General features: G+C 34.9%; 1 protein-coding gene across 1 annotated transcript in view; it reads left to right on the forward strand.

Annotated features, from left to right (window-relative positions):
- LOC145663052 (sialin-like) overlaps nucleotides 1-23,907 on the forward strand; it is a 127,706-nt gene that overhangs the window by 867 nt on the left and 102,932 nt on the right. The window lies entirely within an intron of this gene.

Consider the following 23,907-nt stretch of genomic DNA (forward strand, 5'->3'; position numbering starts at 1 on the left):
CGCGAAATTCAAAAGAACCAAAGAAACTTCAATCAATCTGATCTGGAGTGGAATTCGAACGATTACGAACAAAAAGACTAATCTTTTATCTGTGCCCACTCAATCACATTTTCCATTTTTAGTTTCGGTTCGTACCATGTTACTTGCTTTTAAAAAAATAGAAAATTTGGGCTCCTTTAAAGAAAAAATGTCGTGAACAAGATATCTCGTCTCAGAAAGTGTATATGTTTCTATTCGAAGACCTTTGTCTCACTTCGTATCTTGTCTCAGAAAGTGTATCTGTTTCTATTGAAAGAGCTCTGTCTCACCTCGTATCTCGTCTCAGAAAGTGTATATGTTTCTATTCGAAGACCTCTGTCTCACTTCTTATCTTGTCTCAGAAAGTGTATCTGTTTCTATTGAAAGAGCTCTGTCTCATCTCGTATCTCGTCTCAGAAAGTGTATCTGTTTCCATTGAAAGAGCTGTTTCATCTCTTCGTCTCAGAAAATTTCTGTTTCTATTGGAAGAACTACCTAACCTCGTATCTCGTCTCAGAAAGTGTTTCTGTTTCTATTGGAAAAGCTCTGTCTCGTCTCGTCTCGGAGGCAACCCTATAGGAAACATGTTAGCTAAATGCAGTCATTTCTATCATAAAATCGCAATTTTTTATCGATACATTAAAAGTTTAAGTTATATGTTTCACCACCTGAATAGTTAGTTTTGCTTCTTTGTTTTTAACACCCCTGAGCACCGAGGCTACATATTCGACCCCGCTGCATACAGAAAGCATGCATGCTAAACAGTCAGCTATCCATAAAGGTTCATCTGGACATATTTACGGTATAAAAAGTCTTTAGTTAACCCTTATATTTATGTACTGTAGGTTACACAAATGATAGTAAGTTCACATCGGTGGTCTACTGGTTAGCTTGCTTGTCTTTGCTGCCCTTGCTGGTGACAAAGAACATTAGGCTTAACAGTAGATGCTTAAGGAGATTTTTATTATATTTATGTAGGATATAGATTTTGATCAGGCGCACTGAGAAGGAAAAAAGTCTAGAATCTCAGAGAAATTCGTAGATAGTATAGAAAATACTTTATGGCAGGATCAATATGCCAAGACCAGAGTGCAGTGACCTCGGACGTTAATGTCCAATGTGAATACTGGCGAAACATTTGTATTTATGATAGTGACGCACAACGAAAGGTAATTGTTACTTTCACCTGCTGATATGCGTTACTATCTATGAGTGTTTCACCGTATTCACATTGGGCACTACAGTCCAAAGAGATTGCACTGCAATCTTGGCATGGTGGTTTCACCAGAAAGCATATTATACAAGAATTGGGCGTAAATACAGACTCTTTTTTTTTCAGTGAGTGGTAGAGATATGCACGGACCGGAATTTACAATGTGAGGCCTGACCTGAGCCCGAAATAAGCCTGAATTACAGAAATTTAATAATAAACGCAAAATTGTATTTTTATTTACAGAAATTGGAGGTTTAACTTTGCAGGTGTAGTTGAAAAGTTCTCCAGGAAGAACGGTGAAATATATAATATCGTTGCGCAGTATATTTACAAAGTTAGGCCCGAAAAGGCCCGAGAAATATGGTTCTATATTTAAAAATTCATGGCCCGAGCCCGGCCCGGGCCCGAAGTGATATATGCTTTGTAGGCCCGATCCCATACAGACCTCTAGTGAGTGGGGATACAGTGGTTTAGTACAAGGGATTCCTAGTTCGATCTCAGGTGATATGAGTTTGTGATGGATAACATGCTGTTCGTGAGTTTTCTCGTGGTTATTTTGTTGCACCAAATTTTTTTCGTATAATAATTCAATTTCATTAATTACTCGTCTCCTTAAGCATACAGGGTATTGATGTAGGACGTGAACTAAGTTATTTCTCTCTTACTTAATTTTGATGAGACATCTTATTTAATGACTTTTGAAAATGGTAATTTTTCGACATACTATTAAAAATGAATAAATACGACAATAATAAATGCAAATGAATAGTGAAATCCAGAGCTGTCCAAACTAGTGAGCCTGGCTATGGAGCTCAAAATTTGAGCGTCCCATGCAAACCCTATTGAGAACAGTGACGCCAAGTTCTCAGTGAACGCGAACCCTGTTGAGAATACTGAGATCAAGTCCTGAATAACTCGAGTCCCATTGAGCATAGTCAGGTCATGCCCTTAGTGAGCGCAAGTTCCATTGAGGATACTGAGGTTGAGCCCTTAGTGAGGAGCGAGAACCCCATTAAGAGTACTGAGGTCAAGCTCTTAGTGGAAACGAATACAATGAGATTATTTATTTATTTAGGATTTAGATTTCTCGGCTTTCGGCATCTAAGGCTATTTAGCCCTTCAAAATTTGAGGGATGACGTCCCTCGGCGAGCACACTATCCGGGGAAAGAGAAAGAAGAAAGGATTGGGGAAGGAAGGAAATAGCCTGGGACCTATGTTAGGTACCACCCCGGCATTTGCCTAGTGTGAATGAGGAAAACGTAGTAAAACCTAATTCAGGGTGACTGGCCTGAAAAAGCGTTTTACATTTTTCGACCGAGTACCCCCACCGTGAATCGAACCCGGGACCGCTCGCACCGAAGGTGAGAGCGTTAGCGACTACACTAAGCAGGGCCACTTATTTATTTATTGTCAACACAACAGGCTGTAACCCAATTGCAGTCTTCAAGATTACATAATTTCATATTCGGAACTCTTGATAACGGCATGTCTGAATTTCTTAGGAGACATGTTACATATATCAAATTCATTGTTATTTACACACATTTTATTATACAAAGCTGTTGTTCTCCATATTGGCGATTTCATCAATATATTAGTTTTCGATTTTTTACAGTAATAGAGACCAGTATTTTTACGTGTGTTTAATGAAAGAACATGAAAATTCAATGAAGAAACTAAGTAAGGACAGTCCAAAATATTTTCAGTTATTTTCTGAATGAATAATAAATTAATCATAAGACGTCTTTGTTCTAGCGTTGGAAGATGAAAGTTCTCAACGATGATTTTATAGCTGTCGTAAGTAGATTTCTTTGTAGGTCAGAAATTTCAAAATTTTGCCTGTATTCTTTATAATTGCGTACGATTTTTTAATCGAGACAGATTCCAAATAGTAGAAGCATACTCTAACTTTTAGCGAACATATGCATTGTACAACTTCTGTAATGTTGAACAGTTCTTAAATTCTTTTCCCGTTCTAATTATGAATCCTAATAGCTTGAATGCTTCACTTGTTATATTTACAATGTGACTGCCAAACGTTAACTTAGCATCAAACGTAACACCATGATCCTTAACTGAATCATGTCTATTTACTACATATTTATTAATTATTAATTTTTAATAATAATATTAATTATCAATTATTAATTATCTATTATTATTTATTTGTTAAGTAACGAGGCGATTTGCTTCTAGTGAACGATAACGCTTTGCACTTCCTTACATTGACTCCGATAGTTACTAATGTGATCTAGATTTTGCTGCAGTTTTATGTTATCGTACAGAGAATTGATTTTAGCATATATCTTCAGATCATCCATATATAGTAATTTTTCATGGTCAGGAACAACCGCGGATCGAGGATACGATCAAGGGAGGGGTTAAACCATAGTTTGTCGCTTTATCCAATATTTAAAAAAGTAGGATTGAAGCCTAGTTTATTCTGTGTATACCTGAGTGTCAAGGGGGGCTATAGCCCTCCCCTTGAATCCGCTCCTGGTCAGAAATGCAGTCAGGTAAGTCATTAATAAACAAGAGAAATAACAATGGTCCTAAGTTTGAACCCTGAGGAACTCCTGAGGAAGCAATATATTCTTTAGATTTGTATGCATTAAAAAGAACGAATTGACTAGGATTAGATAGGTATAACCAGAAGAATTTAATCAAAGACGGGGAAAAGTGAAAAAGCTTTAATTTTTCTAGTAATATGTTGTGATTAAGTTTATCAAAGACCTTTCCAAAGTCAATATAAATCACTTTGACTTGGTTACCTACATCTAATGTATTCGCTATAAAATCTGTAATAATTGCAAGATTCGTTACTGTGGATCTTTGTCGAATGAAACCATGCTGCTTAACTGAGATAACCGGTTTGACGTGATTAACGATTCGCCGATACAAGATATGCTCAAATACTTTAGCATAAACAGGCAATATAGCTATGGGTCGAAAGTTGGTAATATCTTGACTATTGTTAGACTTTGGAATTGGACAAGTGAAAGCTGTGAACCAGGATGGCGAGCCCAAGTTCAAATGAATGCAATCCTGAGAAGGCGTGAGCCTCATTGAAGATGGTGAACCTGAGAGCTTGAGCCTCGTTGATGATAGTGAGCTTGAGTTAACGCGAGTCTCATTAGAGACAATGAGCCTGAAACAATGTGATACTCATCGAGGCTGTATTTATGCACGGGCAAACATGGGTCATGGCCCAGTGCGGCTATTTCTTTGGGGGAGGCCAATATTTCTCGAACCAGTTCTGAAAATTACAGAAATTTGGCATCAAACATTGATAGTGAGACGGGTGGCATTTTCTAACAGCCCAGGGCGACAAAAGTGTTAAATATTTCCTTAAACGTTATTGAAGATAGTAGGTCTGAGCCAGTATGAACCGGAGTGAAATTCGAATACAAAATTGCCATAGTGGTGAAATGCGTATTTCTAATACAGCAGAACACAAGAAACCACTATAAAACCCTCAAACAGGGACGATGACTTATTCCTTGTATTGAGACAATGGTCAAAGGAACTGAACGCAGTAATTGATTATTCATTACGGATATTTCCTTGTGTTAAACATGGTTTATTATCATCTGTTTTAGCACGTGTAGAAACTACACACGTTTTACTTTCTGACCTGAGCTGACTGTTAAATGACCAAAAACTACTTATCACGACATACGGGAACTATAACGTTATAATATTGATACGTACACAACTGACCAGGAAATAACTTACAGTGACAATATTGCATTTGTGTATTTCCCCGGGATTTTCCTATTTCATCCCAAATTCTCACTCTATCAGCTTCTTTCCTTATCGCTAATTTTCAATAATCATTAGTTTCCATTAGCCGAGAAACAGGGCATAACCGAGAAACTTAAAAAACTGAAAGATTTACAATTCAAGAAATGTATTTTTAAAGAGCTTTTATACATTTACTTTTTTGTATTATTTAGTTCATAGAAATAAATATCCTTAATTTTAAAACTTGCTTATGATCCTAAATTATTATCACCAACACATTCAAATTAAATTTATTGTAGAATAACACGCATTCGCATAGCATTTACATTTTTTTGGAAACAAATAAGGGGCGCAACCACGAGTTCGGACCTCTCCCCCCAAAAAAAGAAACACTGCTTAACTCGACATTCATTTGTACACTTTCTTGAAATGAAATGAAAATTTTCAGTTTTACGTTCCATGGTTATGCCGGTTAGGCTAAAAGAGACGGTGATTATGAGAAATGAATGAAATAGTGGAATGAAGAAAGTGGGAGGAAACGGGAGAACCCCGAGAAAACCCACAAGCACGGTGTTTGTCCACCACAAAGTCCACACTGCGCGAGCTGGAATCGAACCAGTGACTCCAAGCACCGGAGGTGAACGCTCTACCACTGAGCCACCGCGCCCCCTGTACACTTTTTTAATAAAATTATACAAGTTTATCAGAGAAATACTTGATATAGGCCTAGACTAAAGGTTTGACCTTACTCATCATCTGTGCTATTTGTTTCCTGATGAAAATAATTTAGTTATATCATTTTTCGTGAGAATATAGGAGTCAATACTTAAAAATTACTTATCGTTTTTTTCCCTGCTGTACGATAACAACCGTCCGATACTACTACCTAAATATAGTTTCTTATATTATTGGACTTCTCCAAACCTTGAATCCTTACCAACAATATATATATATATATATATATATATATATATATATATATATATATATATATATATATATATATATATATATATATATATATATATATATATATATATATATATATATATATATCTGATTGCGTGCCTGAAACAAAGTATTTCTGTTTTGTAAATGTGGGTATTAAAATATATATTTTTTGTCATGATATGAACGACTGTATCAATTCTTTAAGGAGAAAACGCTGTATACACAAAACATTAATGACAATCATCATATCATCATAATAGATATTCTGTCATTATTGACAGGTTACTTGCCGCAACTCAGAAGCTTCCATGCTCCATGGTCTTCAGCTAACCTCTTCGTCTTCAAGTAGGATTTTTTTGTTTTGATACCGTCCATCAACTGTAGCTTCCTTCACCCCTTCCTTCTTTTTCTTACTTCCATATCCTCTTGCACTCATGATGCAGTTTTTTCTCAGCCAATTTCCAACCATTTCTCTTTCTTATTTCAATTACATCTAAAATTGTTCTTTTCTCCTCAACCATTTTTAACGCCTTCTCATTCGTATTCCACTCGAACCAGGTACTTATCTAAAATCTTCTCCACACCCACATTTCGAAAACTTCCAGTCTTTTTTTCATCTCTTGTACGTGATGTCCATGTTTCTGAGCCACATAGTAGAATATTCCACACGAAATATTTTGTGATTCTTTTTCTCACCTCTTTATTCAAGGATGCACAAAACATACTTTTCATCCTCCTAAATGTTTCTTTCACCATTCCTATCCTTGCTTTTGTTTCACGTTCACACGTCATGTCAGCGCTAATAATACTTACCCAGATATTAAAATCAGTCACCTGTTGTATTTTCTCCTCTCCTATATCTATATTAGACTCCGCCGGTTTCTATCTAAATAAAATTGTAGAGTAGATTTGTGGAAAATTCACTCATCTACATGGATCAATTCTTTACGTTTAATTATAAGAATTTTAACTGTTTTGGTACGGTACATCTACTAGCTTCAACTGACAGCTGTCAAATGACGTTATGCCCAATCCACTGCGACTTATATATCCTAAGGTTTGGGACACTAACGTCATGTCGTGCGCGAAAGGTTCAATACATTTTAAACTACCTATTCACTACGTTAATAAATTTCTCCACTCAAGCGATAAAGTCACGGCCGGCGCTAGCAGTTTTGCCGCCTTGGGCGGTACTTTCAAATGCCGCCTCTTTAATCCGCAAACCTTATTTTGACAGAGGACGTTCAGGTATTAAGAAAAAGTAAGATACCATATTTAAAAACATGTATGAAAAGGAAAAGTAAACAAAAAATTGAACTACCTCTCTCGAATGCTTACGTAATATTTAAATGACTCCATATATGACACAATATTCAGTATGATCGATTTCACTGTACGTGATATGCAGCAGGGCATACAGAAAATTATATATATATATATATATATATATATATATATATATATATATATATATATATATATATATATATATATATATATATATATATATATATATATATATATATATATATATATATATATATATATATATATATATATATATATATATATATATATATGCTTTAGTCCGACTAAGAATTTTAATTTTTGAGCTTAGTTTATATCAAAAGATGTTTCCAATAATGTGGAGCATGAAGATAATATAGTGAATCAGATATTACAGGAAAAGTAAGTAATTAGCCAAAGCCTTGTAGCGTCCTAAAACACAATAAAAATACACAAATTTTACATACTTTAATTGAAAAAATCTTTTCTTGCTTTGATATGAGCAAATTCCTTTATCACATTTGCGGAGTCCAATGTTTCAGCCAATTCGTGTTCCATTGATATCATCACTAGACCACCTAAGCGTATTTCAGATATGGAAGAACGTAGACAGTTTATAATAAGCTTAGAGTATGTTTCGAAAACTTCTGTCTCTACTTGCCACTGTTACTAGTAAGGTATAACAAATTATAAGTGCAACACTGACATTGGAAGCAAAATAATATTCCTTGATTAATTTTAGTCTCTTTTGTTGAACTTTTAGGTTTAATTATAGCCCATAATAGTCAGTTCGTCTTTCAAATCACTGGGGTTAATATCTTTCGATTCTTCGCGTATTAAAATGCAGGCACTTTCCAAACAAAAGTTTAGGTGGCATATCTTTAAAATTACTTATATCGTAAATAAAATCGAAATACTCGCTGTGATGTTTAAGTTGCCCAAACCTTTCTCTTAAAGCTAACACAATCACGTTTAGAAGTTTATAATAAAAATCGATCTTGTATCTTATTTGTGGATCTTAAATAGCTTCATCCTCTGCCTCGTACTGAAGCTGTGTCTTCTTTCGATTCGAGCTTGCACTGTATTACCTATCCGTGGAACATCCATATCTAATGCTGATGCCAACTCCATCGCATCAATTAAGTAAGGTTGAAACTTTGCATACTGTCTGCTCCTCTCAAAGTATTTACATATATTTTGAAGAAACCCGACTGCATCCGAAACATGAGAATCAATGTTTTGGAGACTTTTGCCTACTATGTTTATGTGGTGTGAAAAGTCATACCAGATAACGAGTGAGCATTGAGCAAAGAAAGTAAAGCCACGCAGCTGGTTTGCTATACATAAAGAATCGCAGGCGACAATTCTATGTTCTATTGTCGTTACTTACTTGAAGTAAGGCATCATAAACCTCTCCTATTTGATATCTAAGTGGAGTTAGAGCATCAAGTCGGGTCTTCTACCGTGTGGTGCTGAATAGTTTTAAAGCGAGGCTGCTAATAAGTTTCTTTAGTATGGCCCAACGTTGAACTGACGCAGAAAAGGAGTCATAATATTTTTTTACAATACAAAAAATGAAACGGTGGACTGAGGTGTTCTGGTTGCATCGTTAACGACAAAGTTTAGTAAAGGAACATAAAAGGCTTGGGAATTTACTTCTAATATTCTCTTCTGAATACCTGAATGTTTGCTTTTCATATTGCAACCATTGTCATATCTTTGACCCTTCTTGTCTTCGATAGGAAGTTCATTTCCTTTAGCTGTTTAATTATACTAGTTAACAAATTTAAACTTTTTTTTTTGTTACATGAGAAAAATCAACTGATCTTAAAGGAACTTTTTGCGCTGAATTCGAATATGCACTCGGTTTCTCTCCATCACGTACAGTTTTCCCGTAACAGAGGGATTTTCGGGAAATTCCCTCAAAAATTTCCCTTTTTCAGATATTTTATTCCCCTAGCTCCTGTCCCCTTACATATAGTAACATAGAAATTATACCTAAGTATACCTTGATTTATATTTAATAAACCCTAAAAGTTTCGTAAAAATCGCTTTGTTCTTTCTAGAGAAATAAATATATTTGTATGTATACTGTGTGCACTGTTTATTGCACCTGATAGTAATGCTTTCAGATCTCCTGAGTTGGACTAAAAACGATTTGCTTTATTACTACAAACACAGACATAAAAATTAATATTTACAATAGTCAACAACACACTTGTATTGCTCTCTGTAAATTAGAAACGTGTATAAAAATAGAATGTACTTCCAACGTATATTTTTTTAAAACGTACAGTATATGTATATCTTAATACATATATATACAATTCTCCAAGTTTTTTCGTTTTGTTCATGAAATGGTTATCAATATTTGTTATCAAATGTAACAGAATGCAAAAGAAAAAAAGAATGGAATACAGACTCATTGTTGACAACAATGAACTAATGCAGTCTGAATTTTCCACTACGGTATCGTTTCCCCCCTCCCCCCGCGCATTTCTTTCTTTCTTGTGTTCTTGACACCTGGTGAGGGAGTTTTGTACATTTTTATATTGACGTGTGGTTTAACACTACTTCACTTTCAAAGTTGTCTTTGCTGCTAAGAGTGCTTTCATGTTTGATCTTAACGACATTATATCCAACTAAGACCAGAAGTTTAGTTTGTGATCAGTACAATGGCGTCAAGAGGACGGCGTTCGTGTGTTAACTCACCAAATAGTTTTTGTTATGTGTGTGGTCAGTTTGTTGTTAAAGGACAGTGTAGATCCATTACGCCATCGGTGAAACTAGCATATTATATATATTTCGGATGTCGTGTGGGAGATCAGGACAAAACTTGGGCACCCAACATAATTTGTGCGTCGTGCTACGTCACTTTACTTGCATGGGCCAAAGGGAAATGGAGGTTCATGAAATTTGCTGTACCAATGGTGTGGAGAGAACCCACCAACCATCTGGATGATTGTTATTTTTGTCTCACAGTAGTTAAGGGACATTCTAAAAAAAAAAAAAGCAAATACACAATAAGTTATCCCAACGTTAAATCCGCAATTAGACCTATTCCGCACGGGGATGAACTTCCACTTCCCGAGCCCACTACCAACTGGGAAGAGATATGGCCAAAAGACTCTGATGATGATCATGACCTTGATGAACCATCGACATCAACATGTACATCCAAGGATCCAACGTTCATCCCTGACTGTGTTCGCGAGCCACATTTCATCCGGCAATGTGAACTTAATGACCTAGTCCGTGATTTGCACCTGACAAAACAAGAGGCGGAACTTCTGGGATCAAGGCTCCAGCAGTGGAACTTATTGGATGCAGAAACGAACATATCAGTGTACAGGAAAAGGCATGTTCAATTTTCAAGCTATTTCTCAATGCAAGATAATGTGTGCGTATGTACGGATATAAATGGGTTGATGGCGGAGCTAGGAATTCCTTACGTTCCAGAAGAATGGAGGTTATTTATCGACGCGTCAAAGGTCAGCCTTAAAGCTGTCCTTTTACATAATGGAAATAAAAAACCTTCTATACCACTTGCGCACTCAGTGAAGATTAAGGAATCCTATGACACCATGTCAACTTTGATAAATCTTATAAATTACAAGGACCATTGTTGGCAAATATGTTGTGATCTCAAGGTAGTTGGTATTTTATTAGGACTGCAGTGCGGTTACACGAAGTACCAATGTTTTTTATGTTTATGGGATAGCCGAGCTGATGACAAACATTATGAAGTGAAGGAATGGGAACCTAGAGTGAATTATACCTGGAGAATGCAACGTCAAATACGCTCCTTTGGTAGATCCTAATAAGATATTACTACCGCCACTTCATATCAAGTTAGGACTTATGAAAAACTTTGTCAAAGCCATGGACACATCTGGTGAAGGTTTCAAGTGTTTGCGAGATAAGTTCCCTAACCTGAGTGATGCTAAGATTTCAGCGGGAGTGTTTATTGGTCCCCAAATTAGGAAATTAATGCTTGATGATAGCTTTGACAGCAAGTTAAACAGTGCTGAGCTAGCTGCCTGGACAGCATTTAAGTGTGTTGTGCGCAATTTTCTGGGCAATAACAAAGCTGAGAGTTACACAGAAATCATACAGGACATGATACAGAAATACAAAGAGTTGGGTTGTAGGATGTCTTTAAAAATCCACTTTTTGCACTCCCACCTCAGCTTCTTTCCTGCTAACCTAGGTGCTCTCAGCGACGAACAGGGGGAAAGATTCCACCAAGATATAATGGCAATGGAGAAAAGGTACCAGGGACGATGGGATCGTTCAATGATGGGGGACTATTGTTGGGGTCTTGTTAGAGAATGCAACATTTCTTACAAAAGAAGGAAGTAGTGTACGTTTTTGTAACCCAATGGAAGTTTCATATATTGTGATAGTTTTGATTGTCTTTTCATGACCTTTTGGTACATTTGTATTATTGTTTATTGTAAATTGTCACACTTGTAAATTATATTGTATTACATTTTATATATGTGTTTGTGGTAATAAAGCAAAACGTTTTACCTCAACTTAAGAGATCTGAAAGCATTACTATAAGGTGCAATAAACAGTACACACAGTATACATACAAACATATTTATTTCTCTAGAAAGAATAAAGCGATTATTACGAAACTTGGAGAGTTTGTTAAATATGAATCAAAGTATACTTAGGTATAATTTCTATGTTAGTATATGCAAGGGTACAAGATCTTGCGGTGTAAAATAAACGAAAAGGGAAATTTTTGAGGGATTTTCCCGAAAATCCCTCTGTTAGGGAAAATCGTACGTGATGGAGAAAAACCGAGTGCATATTCGAATTCAGCGCAAAAAGTTCCTTTAAGAACAGGTATTTCCTTTTATGTAACAAAACCTTTGTTAACTAGTGTTATTACTTCTGTTAGTCCTAGACCAGTGGTGTCTGTTACTAATACGAAACCAAGAAAGTGTTCGCAAATTTTTACAAGGCATTCTTCATTACTGTATGCATATAATTTGTAAAAAACGATTGTTGTCATTTGCTCTGTACTAGAAATATCTGGTGTACAGTTTAGTATTATACCATAATATGTTGCAGCTCTCAACAAAGACAGTATTTTACTTTCAATTTACTCACTAAGAATTGGAATAATTTCATTTTAAACCAAATTTATATTGTTTAAATATAAAAACATTTATATATAACGTGTTCTCTAAAATATAATTGTTGATAAGATATGAAGAATTTGTAAATTGGTTAAAAACTCGCTGCTAGAACCTAAATGTCTCTAGGTGTTGTAGCTAGAAGCGCTTGTCTCAAGTGGGATTGTACCTTTTGCATACTTGAAGTGGAGCGTTAGAATATTGCTGAATAGAAAAAAATATCAAAGACACTTGATAATCTTACCCGCCTTAGTTGGAAATCTTATCTACGGCGCTGCAAGGGAAATCTTGAACAAGATACCTATGGCTAGTAGTTTGATCATTGAAAATGAGAGGAAATGCTCTGAATTTCCTGAATGTGAGTGAATTAAGTTTAATTACATTCTCAGGTGAACATAATCTTATTTTTCCATGTGAACCTATTACGAAGCATTATATTTTGATACTATTCTTTTCTTTTCCAAATTTTGCAGCCCACTAGACGTGCCGCCCTGGGCGGTGGCACGGCTCGACCCCCCCCCTCGCGCCGGCCCTGGATAAAGTTAATATATTACAATACTTACTGAAGCATTTGCCTGCACGTCATAAAACATATTTTAGTTAATGCCACAGCTAATTGAACACCCAATTTCTAGGTCACGTGTACCAATATTGAACAGTCCTAGACGAGTGACCTTGCTCCAGATTAGTAGAGTGGATGTGATTACAATTAACACTTTAAAAAAATGTGCTTCATACCATGCAAATATTGTGAGCGTAACCTTGAACTTGTTTGTATTTCTTTTATGGAAATCCATTGATAAAATATTTCAAATAAAATTAGCGAATACTAGATGTATAAGCTTTTCGATTACTAAAACCGACATCTTCACATTTATTACAAATACATTTAGTGATATTTTTATAATAAAAATGCTTACATACTATTTACGTACTTTCGAGAGCAATAAGAGAGAAGAAAACATAGTGATCGTCAAATTCGACATTTCAACGGATTTAAGAGTTTCATGATCTCTACATGTCTCATCGAGAATTTTTCGATGTCTCTCCTTCAATCCACTGGCGGAACCAGGGGGGGGGGCGATCGGGGCAATTGCCTCTTCCCTCAGAAGAGGAAACTTTCTTATTTTATATATAAATAAAACAGAGTTTGGAGCTCTTAAAAGTAGCTCTAAGTAGCAGTATTACAACCCACCGCTTCCCCCAGAAGTCTGTCCTGGATCCGCCCCTGCTTCAATCCAGAGGATTTTCGAATTTTCTTCTTATAACCAAAGTTAAGAATAGTTTACTAGACCTTGAAAATCAAAATTTGCTTTCTTGTCTGGAAAACAATTCTAATGATTTTGTTTATATTTCATAAATAATCAGTTGAGAATGATCGAAGAGCATTGTCAGAACGGACTTAAAAAGAATTATTTTTTTTTTAATTATATGAAATTAATATTTATATGTTACTGGCGGTGTCTGTGAACAAAGAACTTCAGATCCAAATTGAAAGTGACTACGTTTGTGACTCTCAATCTCTTGAATCACTCGACCAATCTCGATCAAATTTTCAACATAGATGACGGTGCAACGTAGGGGAGGGGGAGGGATATATATATATATATATATGTATGTATGTATGTAAAGAATAAAAATAAAAGTGACTTTGACTGTCGTTGTCACTTCAGGGGCTTCATGCACCAAATTTTCAGGAGGTAATAGGTACCTCAACAGAATATTGAAACCAAAATAAAATTTGTAGGCCACCCGTGACCCTGTGACCCTGAGGTGAGGGGATACCGACTTCAGAAATATCAGGAGTGTAATGTTGAAATTAAAAAAAAAAAAAATCTCCTATAGGAAATACATTGTAAATAAAATCCAATATTGTGGAAAAATAAATAAAAACTAAAAAATATAAGATATAAATATTTTTTAAAATTTCGTACCATGTTCAATCACTGAGACAACAATAGTGTCCTGTGCTTGCGCAGGACGTTTGCGCGAGTTTGCTAGTTAAATTTATTTGATTAAATTCAATAGATTCCTCATATACGTATTCGGAGTCTGGGTATTTGGGGATCTATTGAATTAGCTATATTGAGCTGTAACTTTTTATCACCGTATATATACTGATAATGCAGCCATAACCAGTGGTCACCGGTTACTATTTGGCACCAAAATGTTCACCATCCTCTTAGGTATTGATCAACACAAATATCACTCTCTATGGCTTACAGTTCCCGAGATATGGTTCCTTAGATCTCCCGAAATCCGAAATTTTGTGGCCAATATCTGCAGAACGGTGGCCAGTTGTCCAGTGGCCACAAGTTACTGTTTGGTACCAAAACGTTCACCATTCTCTTAGGTATTGATCAACACCAGTATGATCTCTCTCTATGACTGACGGTTCCCGAGATATGTCTCCTTAAATCTCCCGAAATCGGAACTTTTTTTTTTTTTTTTTTGGCCAATATCTCGGAAACGGTTAGGGTGACGAGAAAAATTCCATAAAATCTTTTAGATAGCTTTTGATGTTCTATTGAATGTAGAGCTCAAAGTTTTTTAAAAAAAAAAATCGCAAATAACAAACACATAGACATAGAGAATTCAGTAACGAACTTTTTAGGTTCGTTGAAAACATTCTACATTTCAACGGATTTACTCATTTCATGGAATCTACAAAACCCAAAGACGATCTTTTGATGTGTCTCTTTCTCTCCAGGGGATTTTCGAATTTTCTTCCTACAATCAAAAATGGAAATAGTTTGCTGGTCAGTAAATATGAAAATTTGCTATTTTCTAGAAAACAATTCTAATGATTTTGTTTATATTTCATAAGTAAATATTTCATTAGCAACATTCGCTTCGAACATAACGTAAGTCATTTCTTATTTTTTTTTTATTATTTATTTTTTTTAAATATCACAAAGTGTAGTTTACTCTTCAGAGTGAGTTTTCTTGAAAAGTTACCCGAAAGCGTCTATTATAATTTTCTTTATACAGTAAAGCCACGATTATCCACGGAATTAGATGGCAAGGACACCGCGGATAGCGAAAATCGCGGATAACTCGAAAAAGACTATAAATGAGGTTCAAACACGAAAGAAAAATATTCCTGTTTCTGTTTCTTCCCAATTCTTGTTTCTCATACCTTGCAATAGTCGGCTTGTGTTTATTAGAGTAGAGTTGCACTTCGAAACGTATTATTGTTGGAAATATTGATTTTTACAATGCAATTTATTTTTATGTTTTAGAGCATACAGTATTTATTTGCATTCGGAGTGTCAGTTCGCAGCGACTACTTATGAAAAATAATTAAGCGCGACTACAGCAGGATTTAAAAAAAAAATCGCGGTACTCTCGGATAATCGTGGCTTTACTGTATTTCATAAACAAACACTTCAGTAACAATATGACTTGATACATTTTATATGACAACAATATGACTTGATTTATTTTAAGAAATGAGATCAAGAGTGTTGAGTGTGGTGAATTCTCTCTCTCTTTGATTCCCATCCGTCAATTGTAGCATCTTCCAGCTCCCGTTATAATATGTGTAAGTGGCAAGTCCATCTAGTCAATATAAGGCACGCGTGATACTAGTTCTATAAGCATTCTCAGTGCGTTGGTTGTATGGTTGATATAGTTTAATACCGATTTCAATACTGAGGCTGTATGAAAATGCACCTACAGAATAAGGGGAGATGCGAACTACATGTGCTTCCATCTGCGGTTGACCTGACGCCCCCCCCCCCCTCCCACGTGCAAAATACCTTAAAGCATTTAAAGGTGCTGGGTTTGCTGAATATTAAGTAATCGATAGCCGAAAAGTTCTAGAATGGTAAATCAAGCCTCAGCATAAACAGAACGTAATGTTGACCTCTTCTCCATACCACAGTACATATATAAATTAACGTTTATTATTATTATTATTAATGTATATATTTATGTCATTAAACTGCCTTGGGTATATTCTGTTTATGGAATTACATTTCGCCGCTGTTAAAGGATATAACTCAATATTGATGTGTGTTTCATCCGTAACAGCAAGCCATTCATAATAATTATATTTCATACAAACACTGACATGGCATATCCTAAAGTTTCCATTTTAAGATGCATCATCAAGCGTAAATGATGCTTGTGTATTGATGAACGGTAAGAAGGAACCAGTTTAAAAGATTGCTAATTGCAGGTCTGCCTTTCGATGTACGTAAGTATGTCATGTAAATGTTTGGGAAACTCTGCTCTTAGCAAATTATGGCTTCCGCAACTGGTATGAATGAAAGTTTTCGTTCTTACACCAGAGAAGCTAATAGTCGGTTGTTGTGTTAGAGATATCCACATAGTTGATATTTGTCCTCCGTATAGTGCTTACAAATTCGATACATTTGTTTTATGAACATTGATTTCTTAGTTCATAGGATTGTCACTGTCAAGGGTTTCGTAGCAGGTAAGAGCACAAATTCGTTACTATAGCTTACTATTACATGAATCCAGTGGCGGGTCTTGAAGGAAACCTAATCGGTAAAAATTAATAATTTATCGTTTCAATCAATGGGAATAAAATTTAAAATATGTGCTAATTCTCGAACACAGTTTGTAGCAATTCTTTTCTGAAGTGACTTCCCTCAAGAGCCCCCACAGCATGATTCTCTAATGCATGTCTCTGAAAGGAGCGAGAAGGTTTACTGAACCTTCCATTTATTCAATTAAGGTTCGTGTAAAGGGACAAGTTTTGTCGATAGATGTCACTACAGTCTTCGTACCTCTCTCATGTATTTTTTACCTTTCACGAAAATTTACAATTTCTTTTACAAATTTCAACCTAGAGATTTCAAATTTTTAGAGAAGGAGCTTCGTCACCTATTAAAGGGAACAATCCGTGTTGATTTTTTATTTAGAATTTTCTTCATTGTTGAAACAGTTCGATTGTTAGAGTTTTGGATATCCATTTCAACAATCAAGTCATTTCAACAATGAAGAAAGTTCTAAATAAAAAATCGGCACGGATCGTTGTCTTCGATAGGTTATGAAGTTCTTTCCCTAAAAATTTGAAGTCTGTAGGTTGAAATTTGTAAGAGAAATCGTGAATTTTCGTGAAAGATAAAAAAAATACATGGGAGAGATACGAAGACTGTAGTGCCATCTATCGGCAAAACGTGTCCCTTTAAACCAACATTGATCTATCTAATTGTAGTAAATATTAAATATAATAATAAGCCTAAAAGTATCCATAGCAGGTAGCTGACATGTCAGTCTTCATACTTAAACCACGTATCTTCTTAGTAATGCAATTCTTCGTCCACTTAAGCGATAATTAGTAACATCACTAAATAAAACCCTTGTTACCGAATATATTAACATGCCGCAATAATAGTCTTTATACATTTCTCAAAACGGGAATGATACCAAGCATAATTCTGAGGTGAGTATGTAAAGAGAGGTTGCATTGGAATTGTGAAAATTGTGTTACCTGCGATTAGAGTCAATATTCTTCCGCACCGGTTTGTAAAGAGTGGTATCTCATCGCAACTGGTTGCGAAGGACTGACTATGTATGTCGAAGTAACTTGAGATTTCGTGGATTTTGATTTACAAAGAGCACACTTTAAATTGTATTTCTCTCAAAATCAAATTTTTGAAGATATTTAACTTTACACACACACCCAATACTTATTCTCTGACTGAATACTTTATTTATTTACACGTAAACCCCAACTTCAAATATTTAACATGTCAACAACGTACATAGGAATATATTTCCGGGCAGTCCAAATTCACTATACGAATAAAATATTAAAATATGTAAAATTACTTCTAAAATTAGACTAAATTTACAGAAAAGTCAGGATTTCAGGAGGGTCTGGATCCCTAGGAGCCCCCTCTGCGTACGTCCCTGCATACAGTCAATTCTAATACTATAATAATTTTTTGTCGACTACCACTAACATGATATCTTCCATATTCCCAACAATCGTCCATGTTTCTCAATTGATGGATGTATTGAATTATTTGTGGATTTACTGATTCTGGTTTGGAATAATATCATAATTAGTTAAGTAATTTAAAGCTTAACGCCCTCTTCCAGTACGAAGTTGGCTCGTATCAGTTGTGAAAGTGAATCGTTATTGGGTAGTCAACATCAAAGCTATTTCCCATATACATTATCTGTTCAACCGAACAGTGAAATAGTGTCTTAAAAATGAATCATTGAAACGATTAAAAATCCTCCAACGCAATTAAAAAAAACTAATCAGTCCAATATACGTAAATGGTAGCCATATAGAAACATTTGCCACAAAAGGGGCCAATTCGAGATTACCAGTGAAAGTGTTGCCTGAGATGGCACAGCCCAGAGACTAAATCTGGCATAGTCTACTGTCAGCCACAAGTTGCATGGGTTTGAAACCTCCTCAGGTGCCACATTAATGAACAGGAGACAAACTGCTGCAAACAGAAGGAAAGACGCTTGGGGAGAGAAAAGGATCAAACTAAAAGCCAGCTTTCACGTTCGTTGAGACATACATTTACCTCACGGATAATATCATTCAAGCAATTTCGTACTATGATAACTTTGTCAATATTCATCGAGTTTTATGATCAGTGCAGAGAAAAATCTCTTACACGTAATCGGTATTGTCACCGTATGTGGTTACGAGGGGAATTTGAAGACACGTAAGGTAAACAAAAATATGAAAGTGAATGCTGTCTACTTTCGTTAATACATCATGACCCCAATCCATCGAAAAAAAATACATTCTTTGTTTGTACGGAACCAACAACAACCAGATGTGGATCCATATGCATAAAGTATTCACCCATCCCTTCCGATTTTATCATATATAAACCAGGAAACGGAATTAGCCTTTTCATGAATTTCCTGTCAAATCCTTGTACTCCAGTCAAATAAATTTCTGCGCATATGGACAATCGAAATGACGTTTACAATACCGTTCTCACTGCCTTATGAAGTACCTGAAGAGAAAAATGAAATAGAATTTCTATACTTGTCTTTCAATTTAGCTTTTAGCAGTGGAAATTGCGATGTCGGGCGATCGTCCATAACATTGGAGGTCTCGTTAAGTATATTTTGTCAGATATAAACCGAATAACGTTCTGCAAACATAACGTACAGTTTAATATTCCATATCTGCCTTCTTCTTACTATTTATTTGTAACCTTTAATTTGGAGTATTTTTCGTAAGACTGTTTTCTGAATACCCTCAATCTTTATTCATACATTCAAGAAGATGAAGCCCTTCTATTAAATATGCTTCATTCCTCCATTTCTCTCTTTAAATATCGGGCTTTAAATGCTTATGTAAATATTAAAGAGGTGGTCTTGATACTATTATTACGGTACATCTTTTACAAATTGCAACTTTGTGACGGTCTTCAAATTTGTAAATGAGCACAATTACGGTCCTCAACATACAACCTGAAGCAAGCTTGAAATTAAAAAAAAAAAAAAGCATTAACACATTATTAAATTATCCTACAGATGTTGTAGCTCTATGATCCAGCATGAAAAACAAAATCAAAGTCAATGACACGATGGACATGGCGTTACTGCTTATTAATAAAAACAAACTTACCCTGACCTCGATATCAAAATTGATTTGTCGTTGATTTTTCTTTTCTAATTCTTTCCTTTATGAAGAAATATTGTTGTGTCTGTGAACTACGTAAAAAATTTGTTAAGGTCACTTCTGGAAACAACGGAGTATAAAATCAAGTTTATTATGCAACTCTACTTGGCTACAGTGTTTCTTTCTTTTTCTTCAAACATTTGACAAGCGAATCAAAAGGAATTAAGTCTATTATACCTTCTAGCCGTTATGCAATTGAAGCTTTTGCGTTCTGGAAAGGTAGTAGAAAAAAATGCAACACACCCAGCAGGTTTTGCAGAACATGTAATTGATACGAAAAGGGTATGTCCTGAAGATACATCTTTTCCGTTACTTTTGTTTGTTTTCTAATTTAAGGTTCCAGTCATGGGCGTCTCTGGCGGTTGATAGGGGGGACGCGTCCTCTCCAAATATTTTGAATACGAGATGAATGCTGAAAATATTTAGATCTATATGGAAGAAGTAAATCATAGTCTGAACAAATGAAAGTTATGTCTGTTCTTAAACATTAGATTAATGTCATTAGAATGTACCCCTGACGTGGATCACTTTCAAAGAAGGATTTTTTTTTTTTAAGTTACGCTTTTTGGTTAGTTAAAGTAGTCTCGGCTGCAGGCACACAATTTTTTCATTGCTTAACCAACAACAATTGGATTCCATGACGAAGGCAGATTGAAGAAGGGAAGGAAAGGGTATAGAGAAAGTTTATCTGCGAATTAAGAACGGAAATCTACAAAGACAGGGAAATATACAATAGAAGCGAAGGTGACCAGAAGAATTTCAAAAAGAGAGAAATTTGAATATTATACGAGAGTAAATTTCATTCGAATACTGTAGAAAGGCAGCAAGGGACAACTACTATGACAATATAGAAACTAAAGATAGAAATGAGTATTTAATGAGCGAATTGAGTTTAAGGAAGATGGAGAGAATACATTGAAGAGCCGAATGATAGCAAGAATAACCTGTACATTTTAGACATTAAAACGGAAAATGAAGCAATCGAGGATGGTTCATTGGACAAGTTCTAAAACATACAGCGAAATGAAAAACAAAAAGGTAGATAATATACCGTTTGAGTTTATTAAGAATACAGAAGAAGAATGAAAATAAAAAAAAAAAAAAACTCGAAATTCGCCATCAAATCAAGCATCATCGTAAGACTTCTTTCAGAGATTTTGTTACCTCAAAAATCCAAAAATATGATTACTATAAAGGTATACTGGGCCCCAAATGCGTTTAAGAACACGAGCAGGAATTCACCGGTCGGAATGTCAGGTGAAGAAATTACCTACGAACCATATTATATATAAACTTTTTTCTTTCGGCAAGTAGTCTACCAGTGATGGAAGAAAATTATGATGAATTGTGTTGCTAAAGGTAGAAAGAGCGGGTGCCATTAGTAAAGTAGATTCCAGTTTACTCATAATTTTGACAGAACTTTAATTGGAGTCTACTAACATTCTAGTCGTCTCCGTCCCCCCCCCCCCCTTAATATTAACATGCCAGAGACGCTCATGGTTCCAGTACATTTGCTTAACTTGTATTTCTTTAAAATGAACTAGAATTTTAGTGGTTTAACTGATTTCTTTTACAAGTCCATTAAAATGTATATACTTTATTATTATACTCATTAAACAATTTTTGTAATACAGTGGAGTCTCGTTAATTCGAAGTTGGATAATTCGAAATATTGGATAATTCGAACAGAAGTCCATTCCCCTTGAAAACTGTATTGAAAACAATAGTAAAAAATCGTGGATAAATCGAACTTTTGAACCTATGTTTTGGATAATTCGAAGTAAATACAGTTGAAAATTTCTAATATTAGACAGATGTAAAGAGAGAAATACAGTTTCAACATGTTTTCAGTTATCCAGATGCAGTCATAGGGAAGAGTAATACAAAAGATAAATAGAAAAATCTATGTAATGATAAAGATGAAGGTGAGTTGAGGAAGAAGTAAAGATAGAAAACGTGTGCCAATCTCATCTTGTTTCAGAATTGGTTGAAAATTTAAGATGAATTATTAATAAAGTCAACCAAATGTTATTAATATCGTATTCCACGCAATACATGAAATTCAAGACCGTACAAAAACAATCAAATTTAAGCAAATGAGGTTTACGACTTCTTAAAAGTGAGAACAGAATATTCAAATTGTTACTAGTGTTTAATTGTTAGGGCTATTCAATGTATGTTGTAGTGTTGTACGTAAATATATTTTCCATTGTACACGTAATTTGAATTATGTGCAGTCAATGTCGTTTGTTAGTTTGCGGTATTCAATCACGCAAATAAGCTGCTTTAAAAGTAAAGTCTACACCATATGAATATGTTTTTGATGCACAGTACTTTCGTTTCTTTGTTGTTATATATGTGAAAATGAATGTTGTTGGATAATTCGAATTTTGGATAATTCGAAGTTTTTTTGTGTCCCCTTGGACTTCGAATTAAAAAGAGCCCACTGTATATCTATCCATATATACTTTCCTTGAGTAATAATTTTTTTCGACATGCATTTTTAAGAGTTCTGTTAAAACGTTCTATAATGTTTTACGAAGACACATGCTCAAAATGGAGGGCTCAAAATCTTTAAAAAAAATCGCAAGATATCATCTCTCTATGACTTACGGTTCCCAAGATATGGCTCCTTAAATCCCCAGAAATCCAAACTTTTGGCCATATCTGGGAAACGGTCGCCAGTTGGCCAGTGGCCACCGGTTACTATTTGGTACCAAAATGTTCACCATCCTCTTAGGTATTGATCAACGCTAATATGATCTCTCTATGACTTAAATGGTTCCCGAGGTATGGCTCCTTAAATCTCCCGAAATCGGAACTCTTTTGGTCAATATCTCGGGAACTGTAAGAGTGACGCGAAAAATTCCATCACTTTCTCAGATTGTTTTTGATGCTCTATCGAATGGAAGGCTCAAAATTGAAAACTTCGTAAATAACAGACACACACAGAGAGATTCAGTAAAGAACTTTTTAAGTTCGTTGAATATTGGAAAAGGGAAATTTAGACCAAGATTGTGCAACGAAAATAAAATGAAACAAAAATCTGAACTCATTCCATATCATGTCATCTGAAATGAAATTTTGAAACTTGTTTGCTTATCTCTATCCACGGTCGCGCACACAAAAATATTTTTTACTTTTAAGCATTGCATTCAGCTATATCTATGAGTACTATTTATATAAAATAAACAAATCATTGTGTTACACTTTCTCAAGATATTTAAACCATTACACCAAAAGTTCGTAAATATTATTAAATACTAAAATATTATACGTTAAAACAAAATCATTAGGCTCTGTAAACTCACTTCACAAAATAAAATAGATTTTCTTGGGAGTAATTCATTAGAGACACTAAAATTGGCAGATAGCTACACTCGTTTACAATTCTGTAATGTTGAATTCTTCAAAAGTTGTTAACTGAAAGCAGAATCATTGAGATCGTGATTGACAGACATAGATTCTCTCTTCCCACAACATTATAATGTATATAAATTTAATATTTTCGACAGTATTCAACAGCTACTTGTTAATTAGGCAATACTCAATAGTTACTTGTGCAATTTGAGACTCATGTGGCGTCATTGTTGCCAAGTTGCATGATTTACAACATGCTAGTGCTTGCAAAGCATTTGACAACCAAATAATATAATACACTCAAAATAATCATAATAAACTTAATCTATTGTTCTAACCTACTTTAATGAACCTATATTAAAAAAAAAAGACATACAGACAAAAATCAAGCATTTTAACACTGAAAGACATTAGTTTTGCTGTAAAGACATATCAAACTTGAACGGGATCATTTTGCATTCTTCATAAAAAGTTTTATGTTGAAAGAATAAGAATCCTGAAATTTACAACTAAAGATAAAATTGTAAATAAATAGAAGGAATTA

The sequence above is a fragment of the Thermobia domestica genome, chromosome 10 (genome assembly GCF_964235325.1).
Source record: "Thermobia domestica chromosome 10, izTheDome1.hap1.1, whole genome shotgun sequence".
NCBI lineage: Eukaryota > Metazoa > Arthropoda > Insecta > Zygentoma > Lepismatidae > Thermobia > Thermobia domestica.